Source organism: Tympanuchus pallidicinctus, unplaced genomic scaffold (genome assembly GCF_026119805.1).
Source record: "Tympanuchus pallidicinctus isolate F22 unplaced genomic scaffold, pur_lepc_1.0 scaffold1, whole genome shotgun sequence".
Taxonomy (NCBI): Eukaryota; Metazoa; Chordata; class Aves; order Galliformes; family Phasianidae; genus Tympanuchus; species Tympanuchus pallidicinctus.
This window is the reverse complement of record NW_026294618.1, coordinates 24,355,350-24,374,544: the sequence shown is the minus strand read 5'-3', so window position 1 is coordinate 24,374,544 and position 19,195 is coordinate 24,355,350. Positions and strand designations below refer to the sequence as shown.

General features: G+C 35.4%; 1 protein-coding gene across 4 annotated transcripts in view; it reads left to right on the top strand.

Annotated features, from left to right (window-relative positions):
- Positions 1-19,195, top strand: part of KHDRBS2 (KH RNA binding domain containing, signal transduction associated 2) — a 334,761-nt gene that overhangs the window by 299,929 nt on the left and 15,637 nt on the right. Inside the window, exons 11-12 of one of the 4 annotated variants that reach the window (XR_008206780.1) lie at positions 15,954-16,058; positions 17,508-18,120. The exons of 1 other annotated variant lie outside the window; for it this stretch is intronic. The gene's annotated coding sequence lies outside the window, so the exon portion shown is untranslated. Of the gene's footprint in view, positions 1-1,045; positions 2,586-15,953; positions 16,059-17,507; positions 18,121-19,195 lie in introns of those variants that run through there. 2 more of the 4 variants (XR_008206778.1, XR_008206781.1) reach the window with 2 other exon arrangements.

Here is a 19,195-nt window from a genome sequence, read left to right as displayed (position 1 = left end):
CCGTGTCACACACAAACTTCAGATTTTTTGTAAGATTTTCAGTTGAGAACAAATGTGTTAGACAAATTGTTGAGACAAATTGTGTTAGAAACACAAAAAAAGTCAGCTTGGATATGAATTCATCTAAGCTGACTTCACCCAGAAGTGTCCACCAAATCACAACACAAAATGCTCAAATTTTCTTAGTCTGACATGATTGTTAAGCTAGATAAGAGTTAATAAAAAAAACAGATGCTGTTCACTAAATACACAAACCAAACACGTGTATCACCCTGGCATCTTTGTCTGTGTTTGGGGTCTGGCTGATGTAACATTTTCAGCTATCAAGTGTATTCAGTGGTTACTTATCAGCACAGGTTGCATTGTCTAGCAAGATAGATTTTCCTCTCCAGTGGGCTGCCTCAAGACCTTGACAAGTTTGATTTACGTAGTACAGCCACTTTACAGGCCAAGGTGATGTGACTGCATGCTACGGTTGCTTCAGTTTGAGTGTGCCACTACGGTAAAATGCTTCCACCTACCCGCCTTTCATAGAGTTATACAAATGTGCTTCAGTCACTGTATGTTATATCTATAAATAGGAAAAACACATTCATCTATTATACGCACAATTTCATACTGATACAACAAATAATAGATTATTATATGCCACAGATTTTACTGTATTTCAGGAAAAGCTCATATGCCTTGCTAAAATATGTGAAAACTCTGAGCTGCCATACCTGATGTAACTGAGATGCAGGAGTAAATGCATAAAATGAATTTCACACTTGTGCTCTGAGTTTTTGTGTGAGGGTAACTAGTGAAAGCTCCTTGGGAGTGGACTACGGTGCAGACTGTTTTATACCAGGGCATTGTCTTTTAGCAATACTGTCTCAAAAGTCCACTTTTACAGCTATTATTTATGAAGATTGAAAACATTGCAGAATATGTGAGTAAAATGATGCATTGTAAAATATTATTATACAAGATTAATAAGAAAAAAAATGGAGATAAGTCAGTGAAAGCAGCTGCTTATGCAAATATTTGTTCTATTGACTTTCAGGAAACTAGAGTGAAAAATTATCCATGACTGCACGTGCTGTTCTGTGCACAACTGCAAGGTATATTTCACATCAGTTTTGGGAGAAGTTTTAAAGCTAGTCAATGATGTTGTCTTAATAAAAAATCCATCTTCTTCTTAATTTGTGACAGAGTAAGAAGGGATTCTGATTAGAATAATTAAGTCATCTATGGGTCTTACATAAAAAGCTCCACCAAGTCAGCCACAATTCTGAGTCCTGAAAACTTACAGACATCAAAAGACAAAGAAGTTCATTTGTGATACAGTTAATTCCAAGACACTAATCACCCACCAATATGGTTTCAGATAGCAAATTGTTTTCTATGTAATAGGAAGAAAAATTAGCATTCAATATCAAAACCATGTTTTAAAAAAAAGTGTATTTTTTGTACAAGTTGATCCCATCTGTGGTACTGTTTGATCTATATAATAAATGAATGCATTATAATTCTCAGTACTTAAAACAGTAAAATATATTATTTTACAAAATTATACTAAATTGTTCATAATTGTGCTTCTTTGCAGTCAAGGTAAATATTCCTTTAATTGTTTTCCTTTTAAATATTCATTTAATTGTTTTCTTTTTAAAATGGACTTGTCAAGTTCTTTTAAATGTGGTTCCTTTAAGAAATGATAGATGGTAACAACTCTTACTTGCCCTAAATAAGTTGATTTTTGCATTATAAATGCATGGCGTGCACATTGCAAAAATTGTAATGAATAGAATCCATGTGCCAGTTTTAAAACTCTTGATTTCTGGAGTCTCATTATATATTTGACAGTCTGCAGTGCTGAAACGATGATCAGATAGTGGAGTGAATGGCATAGTGATAGTATGTGTCACTTATGTCATGCTGGCACAGCTTCACTTGCCAGAGAGGGAAAGCAATTTTCAAGGCTATATAGAGGAAGAGTCAGAAGAAACACTGAGTGAGTAACAGCATTGTCACTCGCTGGAGTTGATTCCACAGAGATGCACCAGAAGGGACAGGCTCCTGGTAAAGTAACAGATTAGGAAATTTGCACTCCTGGACTACTTTGTCTTGTGGACTTGTTGCATGTATTCAAGAGCCATTCTAACCAAAAGACTTTGATGTTCTAGAGTAGCAACCTTTATTAGAAAATAAAGTTGGACCATGGATCTGTTCTGTTATTTTTTTACCATGAAGCTCATCTTGCATTACTGAAAAATCTTAAAGCTTTTTATGAATAAATGAATAACCTTTTTTAAGTATAACGTATGTGACCTCACCTCAGAAAATATAGACAGTATTATTCTAGCTCCCTGAGGTCCTTAGCCTCCGTTCAGAATAATGGTATTGTGGCCATAATCCGTACTGCACGTGCTTCATTCAGTCTACAGTGCTGCAATAACTAGTCCATTGTACTTGAACTTGTGTTTATTTCCAAAACTGAGTAACACTGTCAGTGAAAGTATATGAGTAAAACTAATCACAGTGGCAGTGATAGCTCCAAAGGAATAGATATAAAAACCTGGTCAGTAAGAACTGCAGGCTTGAGGAGTCTGTGTCTTCCTGCAACTAGGGATCCTGGTTGTAGAAGGGACTGAGATGAGCTTCAGGAATTTACTAAAGAAACCAACTTACTGTTAAAATTAATGTAATGAACATGCATGAGTGCACTGTGTAAAAAGACTTGACATTTTATCATGAGAATATCATGAGAAGGAAAAATATGGCCAATTAGGAAGAGAAGTCTTAAAAAGCTTTTCATATTGTATTGTATTGACTTGCAGAAGGACTAAATAAGGTCCAACACTGGACATCATTGTTATCTGTACAACCTATTCAGTACATTTCCTTTCTTTTGTGAGGAAAAAAAAACAAAACTTATTTTCTTCAAAAATATAACCTGAATTTTTGTAATCCTATTGAACTTCAGTTAATGACCTCAGAATGGAAGAAGATTAAGTTGTTTTGGGAAAAGATCATATAGGTCTTACCTTAGAATAGCTCCATCTTGTATGACAAAGAACACTTAGGATTCACAATGGTATAGTTCATCTGTAGATGCATTTTATCAAGGTAGGAAAAAAAAATTATCACAATTTATCACATCACAATCACAATTTTTTTAACAAAAAAAGTTGTTTACCAAAATTACAGCACTTGTCTAAAATTAGATGTGTCTAAAGAATGAAGACTATATTAATATCTATTTCAAGTAATCCTCTGTTGTCAGTATACTAACCAAAGTACAAAAAAGACCTAAACTAATAATCACAGCAAAAACAGAGCAATATTTGAATGCTGAACAGAAAAATAAGACTTCCGTATTCTGAAGTTTTCTGTTCTACTAAAAATATAGATGCATTTTGTGACCTCCATGCAGATAGTAGAACTCTAGTTCTAATTAGCTCCCGGTTAAACAAAGGATATCTCATGTTACCCATCTTACTGTGTTGTCCTATGAAGATAGAAAAGGTACACAGGTAACTTTCTCAGACTAATTACTGTTTCAAAGGCAATCAACATCTGCCACTCTGTTGTTAGATAATTACATTTTTCCAGTCATTAGTATTGCTCATTGAGACCTGATTGAATGCCCTTTAAAACCATTAAGCCTTTTTAAATTTTGTCTAAGTTTTTTCTTTGTTTCTGTAGATAAGATGCTAACATTCATTTGGAGACATTAAGGAAATGATTCCCCCAATAGATTTTCTGATCTATGTGGTTGTTAGACAAATGATGAGTTTCGCTCAAGAACGTGCTCATATCTTCTAGTGAAGTCTTGCTGTATGCTGTATATTTTTTCAAAAGCAATGGAATCTAAAGTTGGACTTTGGTTCCCAGTACAATTACAAGAAAAATTTTCTGAGACTTCATGATCTCTGGTTGATTAAGCCATTTATTCTATAACTCAGTAGAACATTTTAAAATTAGTATGAATCTCAATAATGCAAATCTGGAATAAAGTTTTCTTTCTCAATAGGAAGCAATCTCCAGTAACTTTTGGATAATAAAAGATGATTTCTTAATTTCTGCTTAAAGTGTATTGCTTTCAAGGTTTGTTTGTTTTGACAGGTTTTTTGTTGGTTGGTTTTGCGTTGTTGAGTTTTTTGCTGATATAAAACATAGAAAGACGCTCTCTTTAATACTCACTGAAATATATAAATGCTTTCTTTTCTAAAGCAATTGATTTATCTTTGACGTTTATGATATTTTACCATAGAATAACAAGATTTCTTGAGAAAGCATTTTTCAAGCTTCAGGCATATGTATCAGAAAAAAGTTTTGTAGGAGGAAGATCACACCAGTGCTATATCAATATAGGACACATATTCACACATCAAAAGGAAAAAAGAAAGAAATGGATTGTGTAGTTGACTGTAAATCCTGTGTGTTCCCAAAGAAGTTTTCAAGATACTGTATAGAAATGGTGAAAACTTTCTGGTATCTTTTAGCAACATTTACATGAATGTTAAAATAGGATAATGAAAATGCTTTAGTGGTCTAATAAGAATCGAATTAATTTTGAAGATGATTTTTATTTCTCCTTATTGCTTCTGTATAGTTTCAAGTTAGTTGAGCTATTGTTTCTTCTTATTGTTTCATACAGTGTTATTATAATGTATGAGAATACCTGCTCATATCGTGTCTAGCACTGTTCTTGTCATACTGGATGCATTAACTGGATGACAGGACTTAACTCACTTAGTACCTTTGCTATACAATCTTGCATTATAGGATCTCCACAATGCTACCACCATCTCAGAGCTTGTGAGCGATGAAGTGCTGAGCTGCTTGTTTATGCCATTCTGCGTTTCTTTTCTTTTCCTTTGCAGAGTAAATAGAACAAAAGTCCACATAATTTGCATCTTTGGGGTTTTTGTTGTTTTGGGGTTTTTTTGCATTTGTTGCAACTAGGCGATCTTTAATGTCTGTTGCCAACCAAAGACATGGCTTTTCTATATTCACTCATTACTCCATATTCATTGCTTAGCTAGTAACTCATTTTATTTCTTCTTGAACTTATAACAGACCTGTAGAACCATTTGAAAAATTCAGTTGAAAAGTCTTTCACAAACAGCTTCTTTTTCCTTTTCTCCTCCTTTTCCATCCTCTTCTTCTCAGAACAGAGCTGAAAAGATAATTAAGGACAATCTCATTCAAATGAAATGTCATATTTTCTGTTAATATAACTTCAGTTTAATATCATCACAGCATTTAAACTAGTTGCCTTTTTTTTTTTTTTCCTTTATTCTGTATGGTATTTTGAATGTTATGCAAGTTCTTAATATATGTATATATATTAGATTTTATGATTCAGAAATACGAACAGATGGGAAGAATGCTCTATTAGGATAGACTTCAGTTAAGCAAAGTAGCTTTATGACAGAGAATTCAATCCTGCTGATCTTATTCAGATTTCATTCACAAAAAATCCATGCTGATACCAATATGAACTTCTTAATATGATCCGTAGTAAATTTTTTTATCATTTAATTATTTTCAAATGAAGAGAGATATTTAAAGATTGAATCATGTTATTCCAGCCACTGCCTTAGTTAATAGGTGGTGTGAAATAGCGTTGTCTCAGGAAGAGCAATTCAAGATATTGCACCTTTCCACAGTGCTGACAAGCCTATGACCTGGTAGACCTTTGCCCCCCTTGTTTTCCTGCTTGTGATTGTAGCTGCCACTGTGAAATGGTGTTTGCAGTTCTCTGTCAGAGACACTTGTCCCGAATGCCCCTTTCACTCCCATGCAGGTAGATGCAGCGTTAGAGGAGCCCTCTATATATAGTCCAGGCTAAAAATGCTGTACAAGAAGAGTGGAAGTGTTACAATACCACCAGCAATATTAACTTTTTTTGCACCAGCACTACTTTTATCATGCACAAGAAAAATACTTCAAGATATTTTTATGGGGTTGTCATTGATTCCATATCTCAAATTTGAAGCTAAGCTTGTCTGTCTATGGCAGCTACCACTTTATTTTCATAGAGTAAGAACTGACAAGTAACTTTCTGAAGGAGGCACAAGGCTTTTCATTACATGGTCTTTAATTGTAGTGTTGCTGAGCTTCTTTGCAGACATAAGCCAAAACAGACTGCATTGGATTATAGAGCCTTGTGAACCATGTTCTTAAGGGACTCTGGTGCTCAGGTGAAAGAAAGAAATGTAGCTATCTATGATTGTAACACCAACAATACTGCATAGTTCTTATAGAGATTGAATAGCACCTGCAGAACTGAAAGAAACTGCTGGGAAGAACTCAAAATACTAGTTAAAGTAAGCAATCATTTCAACCTCTGCCTTGATAATGGAGAGTTAGATAAAAAGTGAAGCTGAATCATTTGGTTTCAGTTACTCAGCAGCTCAAAGATATAAATTATAATAAAATGTAATTAGCAAAACAGCAGATGAGGGTAGAAGATGTACCAGGAAGTGAAACACAGGATGTATTCTGAGCTGACATTTGTTTTGAGACCTGAACTCTCTAATCTTGGTGGAGAAATACTACCATGATCACTGGAATCCCACTTAGTTTTTCAAGGCAATGGTATGAAACAGCTAGTCTAGTGTGTGATGCTGTACACATATAAACATGCCAGACTTATATTGAACAAGCTTGTTAGTATCCTCTTTTGTCCATTATAGCTGTACTTTGCTATATCTGCATTGCCTCTTGCCATGGTGAATTACTGATGTTTTATGTTTGATGAACAAGAGAGATGTATCATAAAACCGACAAGGAATTGATTCTCCAGATACTATCCAGTGCCTTCACTATATAGCATTGAACACAACAGGAATGGACCCTTAAAATTATTGAACTTTATAGTGCAGGCAATTCTACAAATAGTAGCAGTTCCATTTTAGACCACTTTATGGATAATTTTGAGCTAATTAGGTATTTTTGTCTATTTTGAAAGTTTTCTTAACTAGTTTGATCAAGGTAAGAGACCTTACTTTGTAATGCAGAGTCAAAAACAACAACAAAAAGCAAAACTGTAGGAATATAATTAATGATTTACAAAATATATTTATATATTTTATATATGCCATCATTTTCATATCAGATTCTTCATAAAGACTCATTTAGATGACTGTCTCATTCACAGCTCTCCCTGTTTACACACAGATTCCAAAATGTACAACTTTAAATGTGTCATGCATCCATTTGACTCAAGATGAAGGACTGGAATAAAGTTAAGCGCATGAAGAAGGGAACAGCATATTGAATAATGAGGATAGAAGAAATAGTAAATAGCTGTTCTTTCAGTGAGCTTTCTTACATACAAAATCAAGCAGGGAAAAAAAAAGAAAACCTAATCCATGATAAAAACTACACCAAACGTATACAAAATGTACACCAAATGTATATTAAAAAAAAAAGAGGAGATTTTACTGTCCCTTAGTTCGTATTTACATGACTTCAGAGTGGCTTACTTTATTTATTTTGCTGACCTGATAGTTTTACCTATTTAATACCTGCCATTATAGAAAAGTTAATTGAAGGTTTTACACAATTTCCAAGTTATGTGTTCCTGCAATTAGTAACATGAATTTAATTTTGGTAGGGAATATAGAGTCCCAAAAATTGCTTTTGTAGCCTTTATGAAAATCGTCTGGGGGAAAATCATGAGACATCCAAAAAGTTACCTTTTGCCAACTCAGCTTTCAATTTCCTACAAGATGTACTAGAATAACTCTGTTACCCAAACCCACTGATTGGAATTCATTTTGTTCTTATGAGAAGTTACTTTAGTGTGGTAGCTAGGGAGCTATGAGGCAGAATCATCAACTAGCTTCAAGTACCTAGCTTTGGCCATTATAGGCACCTAGGGTACCAGTATATTTAGTGGTATGATCTTTGCTTACAGAAAAGAAATCAGAGTACCTAACAATCTTTACATGTACCTTATTTTCTCCATTGGGTGGTTGAAGAGACTAATGTATCTAAAAATACTACCTTATTCCACCTAAATATTCAAATTATCTCTTCATCCACCGATTTTATTAGGAACTGGTTTTAGCTGGTTTCTCATGGATCTGAGTATGTTAATCTTATCAAGAAGTTAAAAGCAAACCAAGACTTTTTTATGTAACTCAATTCTCCCCTAATCAGTTTACTCAAGATATGTATTAATATGATTAATGCTCTGCAATAGCTGCATAAAGACAGTGTTGATGTTAACATGGAGAAAAAGTATTGAAGGTAGCATTTTGAAAATTTGTTGTGTTGTAAAAAGAAGTTATATGAGAAAGGTGAGAGGGAATGATGCCATACTATTTCCATGCAGTAACATCACATACATTGAAAACTAATGCCAGAATTTATTTTATTCCTTGTTCTCATTTTTGCTCTATTGTGCACATTTATTAATTTAGTCACCCTAAGGAGATACCCTAAGGACCCTAAGGAGATAATGCTCTTCCATTCTACTTATGATTCTTTCAGGGCACAGGAAATGTGTCAGAACTGTATAGCAAATTAATTTCTGTTATTGCTTTATTATAGATTACACAGAATGGCTTGGGTTGGAAGGAACCTCAGTGATCACCTAGTTCTAACTCCCCTGCCACACCCCCTATATCAGCTTGACCAGGGCTCTATCCAGTATGGCCTTAAACATCTCCAGGGATGGGGCATCCACAACCTCTTTGGGCAGCCTGTTCCAACACCTCACCGCCCTTTCTATGAAGAAGTTCCCCCAACATCTAATCTAAATCTTCCCAGCTTTGACTTATAACCATTTCCCTTTGTCCAATCACTCTCAATCTATCTAAAAAGTAGATTTTGCTCCTGTTTATAAGCTCCCTCTAAACACTGGAAGGCCTCAATGATGTCTCCCCAGAGCTTTTTCCTTTCCAGGCTGAACAAACCCAGTTCCTTCAACCTATCTTCATAGGAGAGGTTCTCCAGCCTTCTGACAGTACTATTGGCTCTCCTCTTGACCAACAGCAGACCAACATGCAGACCAACAGCTCTGCATCTTTCTTGTGTGGGGAGCTCCAGGCCTGAACACAGTACTCCAAATGGGACCTCACAAGGACAGAGGACCAGGGGAAAGTCACCTCCCTTTCCCTGCTGGTCACCACTCTTTTGATGCAGATCAGGATATTGTTGGCCTTCCAGGCTGCAAGTACTTACTGCCATCTCATGCTATGTTTTTCATCTATCAGAACCCCCCCTCCCCAAGTCCTTTCCCATATACACATCTGGGATTTCCTCAACCCAAGTGCAGCAACTTGCACTTGGCCTTGTTGAACATGACTTGGCTCACATAGGCCTACTTTTCATGTTTGTCCAGTTCTCTTTGGTGGCATCTTTTCCTTCTGTCCTATCAGTTGTGCCACTCAATAGAGTGTCATCAGGGTGACTGATGATGCACTCAATCCCATCATCTATATAACTGATGAAGGTGTTAAAGAGTACTGGTCCCAAGATGGACCCAAGAGGGATAACACTTGTTACTGGCCTCTGTCTGGACATAGAGCCATTCACCACATCCCTCTGACTACAACCTTCTGACCAATTTCTTATCCACCAAATAATCCACCCTTCAAACCTATATGTCTATAATTTAGATGTGGTGTGAGACCGTGTCAAAATCCATCTCATAGCTTGCACAATTTGTAAGGCCATGTCTTTCTAGAGCTGTCCATCATCCAGACTAACCTCTTATTACAGAGATGTTGTGTGAATCTACGTAAGTAGTTCAAGATTAATATTAATGTGAAAAATTCTTTGTTCTTCACTGAGTATGTGGCTAACTTAGTCTTTATTTTCAGAGTTTTGGAGCTCTTAGGGAAGTACTGTACCTTTTGAATGGTGCTCAAGGGACTGAATGTGTTCAGCATCATTTGAAATAAATCAGTGGGATTTGAAACACTGAGCCTCAGATTGGGAGTCTCCCAAAGCCCTGCATTATGAATTATGAACCCACCATTAGCACCCTCTCCAGCATTTGCTGGCACTTAGACTCACAGCAATCTTCCAGCCTATCAGGTGAGCTGTGGTATTTCTCTATTTGTCTTTAGTCTATATTAGAAGTGAGATAGTTTAGCTTGAAACTGAGGTGTTTTATTTCAGTTTGAAATAAAAGGATTATTTTAAACTTGTTCACCTAAGCTGTGCTATTGGAAGAGAGCTCATGTACAGAGGCATATGATGCATATGATATCTGTCATATGTGCTGTCATTCTGTGGTAAAGAAAGTAAATAATCTTTCTCACAGAAATAACATAAAAATAATCAAAAATAATCAAAATATATTTGTATGATATAGTGAACACAGAAGAAGCTTTAAAAACGTCAAGTATTCTGAGAAATCCTCTCTTCTTGGTGTAACTTAACTCACTCAGATGGTAACATTAAAAATATTTTGCTGATTATGGGATGTTAGTGAGGTGGGGTTTTTTTGTTTGTTCTGTTCTCCGTTTATCTTGAAAAATTTTGGTAACTTCATGAACTGTTTTGAACATACATTTTCAATCCTGATAAGGTTCAGTTACTGTAACATTCTTAATACAAATGATGAACAATGAAAACCTGTAGGAAAGCAAATAATCTTACACCATATTATTAAAGTTGAAGACAGATAAAAATATTTGTTTCAGCCTCATATCCTGCAAGTTAGGTCTTGTGTGGAAAAATATAGGAAGGAGTCTCATGTCCTCATGTACATATCCAAAGAACCTAATATAACTTTTCTTAAAAAATGCACCTAACATTTCCTAAATCTTCCATCTTTAATACTTATTATTAACACAGTTAATTTTATTTTAATTGGTGAATTCATAAAACATCAAGGTTCATCTGCCTCCATTTCTTTCTTCATGTTTTTTGACATTCTCAATTTCTTCTATTCCCCTTTCCATTATGCCATGTTGTTTTCCATTTTATAGCCTTTTTACACCACTAAAGCACATTTTTCAGACAAGGTCTGAACACAATTTCCACATTCCTTCTTGTAACAATCTCAGTGAGGTATTTTCTTGCAGGGACACCAGAGGCCTGTGCAGTGAGCAGCGTGCCTGGTTCTGTTTGTTATGCAGAGCAAAGTAGACATTGAGGAGCTGAGTAAATAAAAGGCCTGGAAGGTTTTCACAATTTCTAAAGACTTCTTGACCCTAAAATGTCTGCAGATGGATACGACTTATTTCAAATATTTTTTGTTCAATCAAAACTCATTTTGTAATTATGAGCATCATTCCCAATGTTACATTCATTTTTCAGACACATGGTATGAGTCAAGTATAAATGAAGAATTATGTCTTATTTTTTTGTTCTTGTATCCTCCTATTTTTTGTTCCAATTTTCACAGTTAGTTCAAAATCTGGTCTAGCCCTTGTAACTTTACTCATATCTTGTAACTTACTTAAGCAATTTTTACTTTGCCAAATGTGTTTTCATTCCTATCTTTTGTGTTGTTTCTATTTTGTTCAATATTACTATGAACAGAAGCAAGGAATAGTGACCCTTGATTTTTGTAAAGTGGATCCATAAATGTAGGTATTTCTTTCTGTATTTTCATTGGGATTTCACCTTTTGATGGTTGGATTATGAGTCAATGAGTATAGTAATTATCGATACCAAAAAAATCCATGAAAATTTATACTTTGTTATAAGAATTGATGCAAAAACCCAATCAATATAAACCTTTTTTTACCAATTCAGGGGTGAATTTTTGTACAATATTCTGTCATCATCATGAGGAGTTGTTGATAAACACTACTATACGTAATAAAATGTAATAGGAAAAAAAAAAAGAAAAATTTTCATTGGTTCCTTGGGACTTTCTTTTATTTTCCTTGTCATTTTTAATGCATTTTCCTTAAAACAGCATGTAAGTATTATATTAAAAAAATATAGTAAACTGCAACAACAGTTGCAGTCAACAACAGTCTTACAGTTGATTCTAAAAACCAACTGCCTCAGAGTTGTGCATTATATCTAAATTTCTCCTTGAGATTTCTTTTATATTCAATGCAGGAAAGATATTTGGGGATAAAGGATGATTTAGCCCACCTTTAAAGATGTGTCAAAAAAAATGTAATAAAATGCACACCACTGTTTAGAAAAGGAGACCAGATTACTATCTTAGATTAAGTGACTGGTTTTTGGATAACTGAACTGGCGGTAAATTGATCCCAATTCTTATAGTTAAACTTACAAGGAAAAGAATTTTTAAATTTCAGATATGGAGGATAATTACATTATAAGCTGCAGATTACTTCTATCATATTAACTGTATTTCTTTAATTAAGTTGTGTACACAAGATCTGATATACATGCTTGTCCTTGGATCCTGAGTTAGAGTTTGGGTAAGCCTGTTCCATGCCGAGTGCCCACTGGAAAAAGAAGTGTAGAAGAGCACAGCTTCATGCACAATAGCTTTGCCGTGATAGAAGGGATTGTTAAAGACCTTCACTTCAAGCTTCCCACTCTCAGCATTCAGTTAATGAAAATTGGCTTGTGGAATTTCCCAAAACTTTTATTTTAACTTCTATGAACTTTGCCACTTTTTTCTTTTGGTAACTTTGTTCTAGAGGTGTTTATTAAATAAATGGGATTTTTTTAGTAAGAAGTAAATCCTGTTGATGACCCTCAACAATTTTTTATAGATTAAAAACTCCCATCTCCCTTTCAGCATTGAAGACCAATCTTTGTTTTCAGAAGTGCTCAGTAGCCTACAGCTTTCGCTAGCCTCAACCTCAGGATGTCAAAAAGCAGGTGTCATCACTGTGACACAAATATCACCATATCCTCATGCAAAACACCTCTTGAGCCCCTTGGATCTTTGTATAGATATTGTGGTAATTAGTATTACAGACAGCTGATGTTAATAAAGGTCAGAGTAATACTGAAGATATATGTATTAGATTAATATTCCACTAATAGCTTGAAGCGTAGCTAAGGGAGCCTAGTTTATTTTTCTAACAGCATCCTTAAATAACTGGGGATATGTTGGTCTTCTCATGCAGTATTGTGATGATCTATGGAAAAAGGTATGGAAAAAGGTAAGCAAATAAGAGGATGAGTTGTATAACTGCATGCATTTTTCTGAAAGTAGAGAGAATGAAATGTGGAGAATGTTCAGCTTGAAGCTAATAGATTTAAGACATGGTGGACCATATTAATAATAAATATATCAAATTGCTGTTTAACAGTAGATCTTACTAGTGAGTTCTGAAGCTACCTTTGTAACCACTCCATAGCATGTAAAATCAAGTGGGTGATCACTCCTTGTAACACTGATACAGTGTTAATAAATGCTTAGTTAGGATTTAATTTAGCCTGTAGGTTGTGCCTTGAACTCTCCTTACTGTCAAAGTTGAATATGACTTTTAACATCTCTTGACCTGTCTACCTGACTCCACTCAACATTAGAATGAGGTTAAATACATTCTCCTTTACTACGTCTAGGATGACCACACAAGTTGTGTTCTTCTAACATGAAACAGGTTTTTATCACTGAGGTCTACACTGCACATCACCGGAAGTAATGTAATTATGTAAAAGGATATATTACTAAAAGGAGATATGTGTATCAAGCTTCCCAGGACATTTGAATTATATTTAATGAAGTTATATGACATTGAAAGAGCAATTCAGTGTTTTATGCATGTGGCTGTGGTGGCTGTGCTCTTCCACAGCACTAGCTGTTGAGAATTACAATCATAATGTCTGTAGGTTTAATTCAGGAGTTTTCCATCAACTGTTGCTTTCACACTGGCTTCCCTTCTGGCCTTGAGATCAATTAACACGCTGAGGATTCAGCATTTTGTCCTTCAGTAGGCAGAAGTGCTTTCATCTTATTCTTCTCTCTGGACCAGAGAGGAAGTGCAGTCTGAGTACAAACAGAGCAATTGCACAAGTCTAACAGAAGCACAGGCAGCCTTATTCAAATATGTTGTTATTGGATTAAGGAAAAAGTAAAGTAGTAGCACGTGAAAAATAAAAGTAGCTCTGTCACCATCCTGGAATATTCCTAACCGTTCAGTAACACCATGAGAGGCCTGTATTCACTACGAATAATAAAACCATAGCATTAAACTAATCAAATTGAAATCCATTCAACAGCATAATTTCAGTGAAGAGATACTTATGAAACACAAAATGAACTCCAAAATGAAAGGCTCATTGCTTCATAATCAAAAGCAGTCAGCTTTAAACATCAGCTGGTTAGGTGATAAGTTTGTCATTTCTCACCTGCAGTCTTGGAGAGAATTTGCCTAAAAGGCTTGACAGACTTTAGACTTCACAGAGCATTTTTGCCCATTGATAGCCCTCATTTTGGTATACTGGAAATACTGGAAGGTTGGGAGGAGAGTCTGGTAACAGTAGTTCTATTAAAATATTTTTGCATCAACAAAGTAGGGTTTATGATGTGAAAAAATATATAGGCTCTGAAAAGAAACTCCCACCACCCATCAGGATTGATTCTTTCCTGTCTAACTGTCTGGCTACTTTGGGAGAGTGAGTATCAGTGATTAATTGTCGAGGATTCAGGGATGTACAGGCATGCAATACATCATTAAAACCAGAGGTCAGGTAGGCTGAATTAAAATGGGAAGTTCTGAATGAATATATTATTTCTATATTCAATTAACAGCAGAAATCAGAAATCATTGGCTTTCGTAAATTAGAACAATGGCAGCTCTCCAGTGAAAACATTTATAGTGGTTTTACATTGCTCTCTACAGGCAGTGTGCAAAAGGGAGAGGCACAAATTAATATGCAGTAAGACAGTAACAGAGAAACCTGTCTTTTAACTCTTCTTTCCTTTTAATCAGCATGAGTTCTGCTAAATAGAAAGAATTATGAGTAGTTGGAGAGCATCTAGGTTACTGAGGGTAAATCACTCTCAGGGGAATAACTTTGCAGTTTGAGCAATGGAGTCTGACCTTTACATGACTTGAGATGAACAGGTCTTTTCTGCTTTAACCCAGCATGAGTAGCAATTGCAAGGCAGCTAACCTGAAGTCACACAACTGTCTTTTCCTACATGAAAGTCTCTTTTGGCAGTTATACCATTGTCCTGGATGAATTCTCTAATGCTGACTAATGTCTTTTATTTCACACCCTCAAATGGGGGATTCTGTTGGTATTTTAGTAATGTCTGATATCAGTGGAAGTCCCATTAAGTTTCCAAGGTTCTTAAATTGCTACTTGGAGTTTATTTGTCTTGTAACTCAGGTTATAAAAGTAGCACCATAAACATTAATTGAACAACCATTAAGCAGCATGGCTGTTTGTTTTGGGTTGATAGAGGACATAAAGCTTCATACCCTGTGGTGGAAAACAATTAGATCTGATGATGAACATGCTATTAAATAAACCATTACCAGACTTCTATCATTTTAACTTTAGAAAATAGCAACCAGCTGTGGCTGAATCATATGCAAGTGATAGAAAGTTGTATTTTAATTGTCATGTCATAGCCTGTTATAAATATTGTAGTTTTTAATGTTTTGTGGTAATGACAGTGACTAATAGTAGTCATTATCTCCATTCATTCTCATAAAAAATTTCTTCAAGAGAGGCTGATCATAGCCAGAATGCCATTTAAAATTAAACTTTGTTTTCCTAAAATAGAGAACATAAAGAACGTTTAAATACCAAGAGGCTGGCTGGCTAATTTATTTTGTTTTGAGCATGTTTGACAACTACAGCTGTTGTAAACTGTGTCAGGGGTTGAACTGATATTTCTTTCAAAAATATTTTTGGCACAATAATGTGTATGCATGTCACGTCTTCATGTGCTCTTTGTAGCATGGGATAAAAGGTGAACTTCACAGTGGGATACCTGTGGCCAGAAAAAAGTATGCTGCTGCCCCTATAGAACCGTAATATTAATAACATTAAATGTCTTCATCCATTTCTTATTTCAGTAATGCATTCTGCTTACTTGACAGGTACAGAGTACTTCATTATGTGCGCGAACAGAAATGCTTAAATGGATGAAGCAGCTATTTACGTATGATAGGAGCTAAGTGGGACATTAAATTAATGCCAAACAAGTGAGTGCTCGTTTTAGTTTTGTTATAAATGGCTGCAGCACAGCAGTAATGTGTTGACTCTCATGTGCTGACAAGTTCTATATTTCTTACAAAATTCCCTTAGAACTCAATGTGGAAAGACAAATTCACACTCTGCATGATGAAATTAGCAGCAGATGCATTAATAATTGAATAAGAATCTCTGGAGAGACACCATAGTTCAGCAGGGAAATTGGTGACTGACTCTTTTTAACTAGGGATTTCTGTGATATATATGCATTTAAATAAGCCCCAAGGTGAGAGACTCTGCATGTAGTTTTTGGTATTGTTTCTGCTTTTAGAATGCCTTGCACAGTTACACACTGCTTGAACTGGCAATGGGCATATAGCCTTGTTTGTCCCTCCTTCCTATGTGACTCTTACCAAACTTTCAAATTCAATACAGATCCTTTTGAATTTATTTCCAAAATATGAATGCAAGGATTCACTGTATGCAAGACGCTTGCCATGGAACCACACATCTTGAGTTCCTATAGAGCTGAAACATTTTCCATTAGTGTGGCAAGCAATTTGAAAGAACCAGAAGAAAAGTATGAAGACAGTATACTGTCTTCTTCTCTTCCATCCTTTTACAGGGATTTGATTCCGAGTGAATCACACAGAATCATAGAATGGCCTGGGTTGTGAAGGACCACAGTGATCATCTAATTTCAAACCCTTGCTATGTGCAGGGTCACCAACCACCAGACCAGGCTGCCCAGAGCCACATCCAGCATGGCCTTGAATGCCTCCAGGGATGGGGCATCCACAACATCCTTGGGCAACCTGTTCCAGTGCGTCACCACCTCTGTGTGAAAAACTTCCTCCTAATATCTAACCTAGACCTCCCCTGTTTTAGTTTAAAACCATTCTCCCTTGTCCTACCACTTTCCCCCCTCATAAGCAGCCATTCCCTCTCTTGTTTATGTTTGACAACTTGTATTGGAAAGCCACAATGACGTCTCCCTGGAGCCTTCTCTTCTCTAAGCGAACATGAATTGCAGGTTCCAAAATTTGTATCCTCTTCACAGAGGAAACAAGAAGATATGTAGAACAATTCTACTTTTAACAGATGACCCAAGGTCATAACACAAATCCTAAAGCTTCAATTATGATAATTCCTCACACCACGTAATATTAGGATCAGAAGACATTGACAAAATAGTTTGATATTTAGTAGATGGCAATACCATCCAGATAAATTCACGTAGATTTAAGATCAGTGTTTTGTTTCACTAGTGCCAAGATACTGATAAAAATTTGAATAATCTGAGAATTTGTCCCAGTTGAAGGAAGAGTAACAAAATCTAGCACAGTGGTATTTGATTAACACCACATACTTGTCAGTTCTGCTAACTATTTTTGCAAGTTTCATTTACTTGTTTGGAGTTGCATAGATGGAACTGACCTCTGTGTTCTGGTTTCCTTCAGTTACAGGTTGTTTTACAAATCTCAGGATCTGGAAGACAGAAAACTTTATCTTCTAAATGCCTATCTGTATTCATAGAGTTTCATCAGCTAAAGGAAAGCCAGTTTTAATCTTAGGTTTTGAACATGTTGATATTGGTTTGCAATTTTTCCAGTAAGCAATGATATGATTTAATAAAGTGGTTGTCTTTTAAAAAGTCCGTGTTCACATAAAAGAGGTTTAATTTCTTCCTTTGAAATATGAAACTTTTTTACTGAATATCAGTGTATATGTTATTTATTCAATAAATTTGGTATCTGTCTTCTAATCAAGATAATGAATTTAAAATCTTTTTAGTACAAAAAAACATTTTAGAAAATTATTTTCATTGCTTGAAATATGACAGAAGTCTAAGAGATTCATATTTGTTCAGTGATATACTGTCATGACTATTAGACACCTTGAAATGTACTGAAAGGTGATGAAAGAACAGCACATTTTTTGCTTTGCAGTGTCAGACCACTGATGCAGATGTTGAAGATCAGTATATCCAATGAAGTCAGCATCCTAAAAGTGTACTATGGCTTCAGCATCACTTCTTTTGAGGTGCTTGAAATAAAGATGTAGAGAATAAATCGGTTTTATCTTTAATTAGCAGGCATAACTTTTCTGTATAATACTTTTCATTTGATCCATGCATGTATAATATATTTTGTTGCTGTTTAAAAAAAAAAAAAAAAAAAGTCAATATTATCTGAGCTTGTAAGGAAAAGACTAGATACATAAACAAGATTGTGCACTGGTAGAAGAGAAGAATATACCTGAATTATGTAGAGGAATAGATATGGATGAGGAGAAGGAGAAGAGAGATCACAAGTCACTAACTATGGCTGTATGTTTCATGTCTCTGTATAGTGTGTTTAATGCTATTGATAACTACTGTAGCTTTTTTTACTAGGTACGAGCTTCATCAGAGGTGCCTTTGTTTGTTCTTAACATCTGAAGTGATCACTGAATTTCGCATCTCTAGGAAGTTATCATTCCTGTAGAAGCAAACAGATGTTTCTAAAGCTTTCTAGTGAATCACTAAGCCAATGGCTTTTATTCAGGTATTGCAGGTCACTATTGTTCAAAATAGCAGAGGAAATCAAAAGAATCACCTGTCTTTTGCTATTATAGTAATTTTGCACTTGAGTATATGAGGCTAGGCTAAGATAGAAGGTATTGAGGAAGACACGGAGTGATTCTCTTTGAGCTCTGCCTTGGGAAGTAACAGTAAAAGTTATATTTCAAATTACAACATTATTTGAAATGTGACTTCATTTTAAAATTTTTTTTAAGCATCTTCATTGTCAAGTTTTTCTCCCTTGACGATGTTGAATTGTTTGTATTCCTCTTCGAGGCAGAAAGATAAGTTTCTAATTGCCAGTCTGGCAGCCACTGCCTGGAGATCAAGTGGTATATTTTTTGGTTTTTGCTTTACCACTAATACTGATACTCTTGCAGGCCAGAAATGCTTTTCCCTTATGCGTTCACAACCTTCTTCAGAGTCTTCATACTCTTCCCCTCTGCTGCCATCTGTCACAGAGCAGCAAAATGTAATGCAAAATTGGTGGGAAGGTTCAACCTCAACTGCCATACCACCACCATCCACCTCAGATGTCACTGCCCAACATGATAAAGTAGGAGGTATTACTTTCAGGGCAGTTGT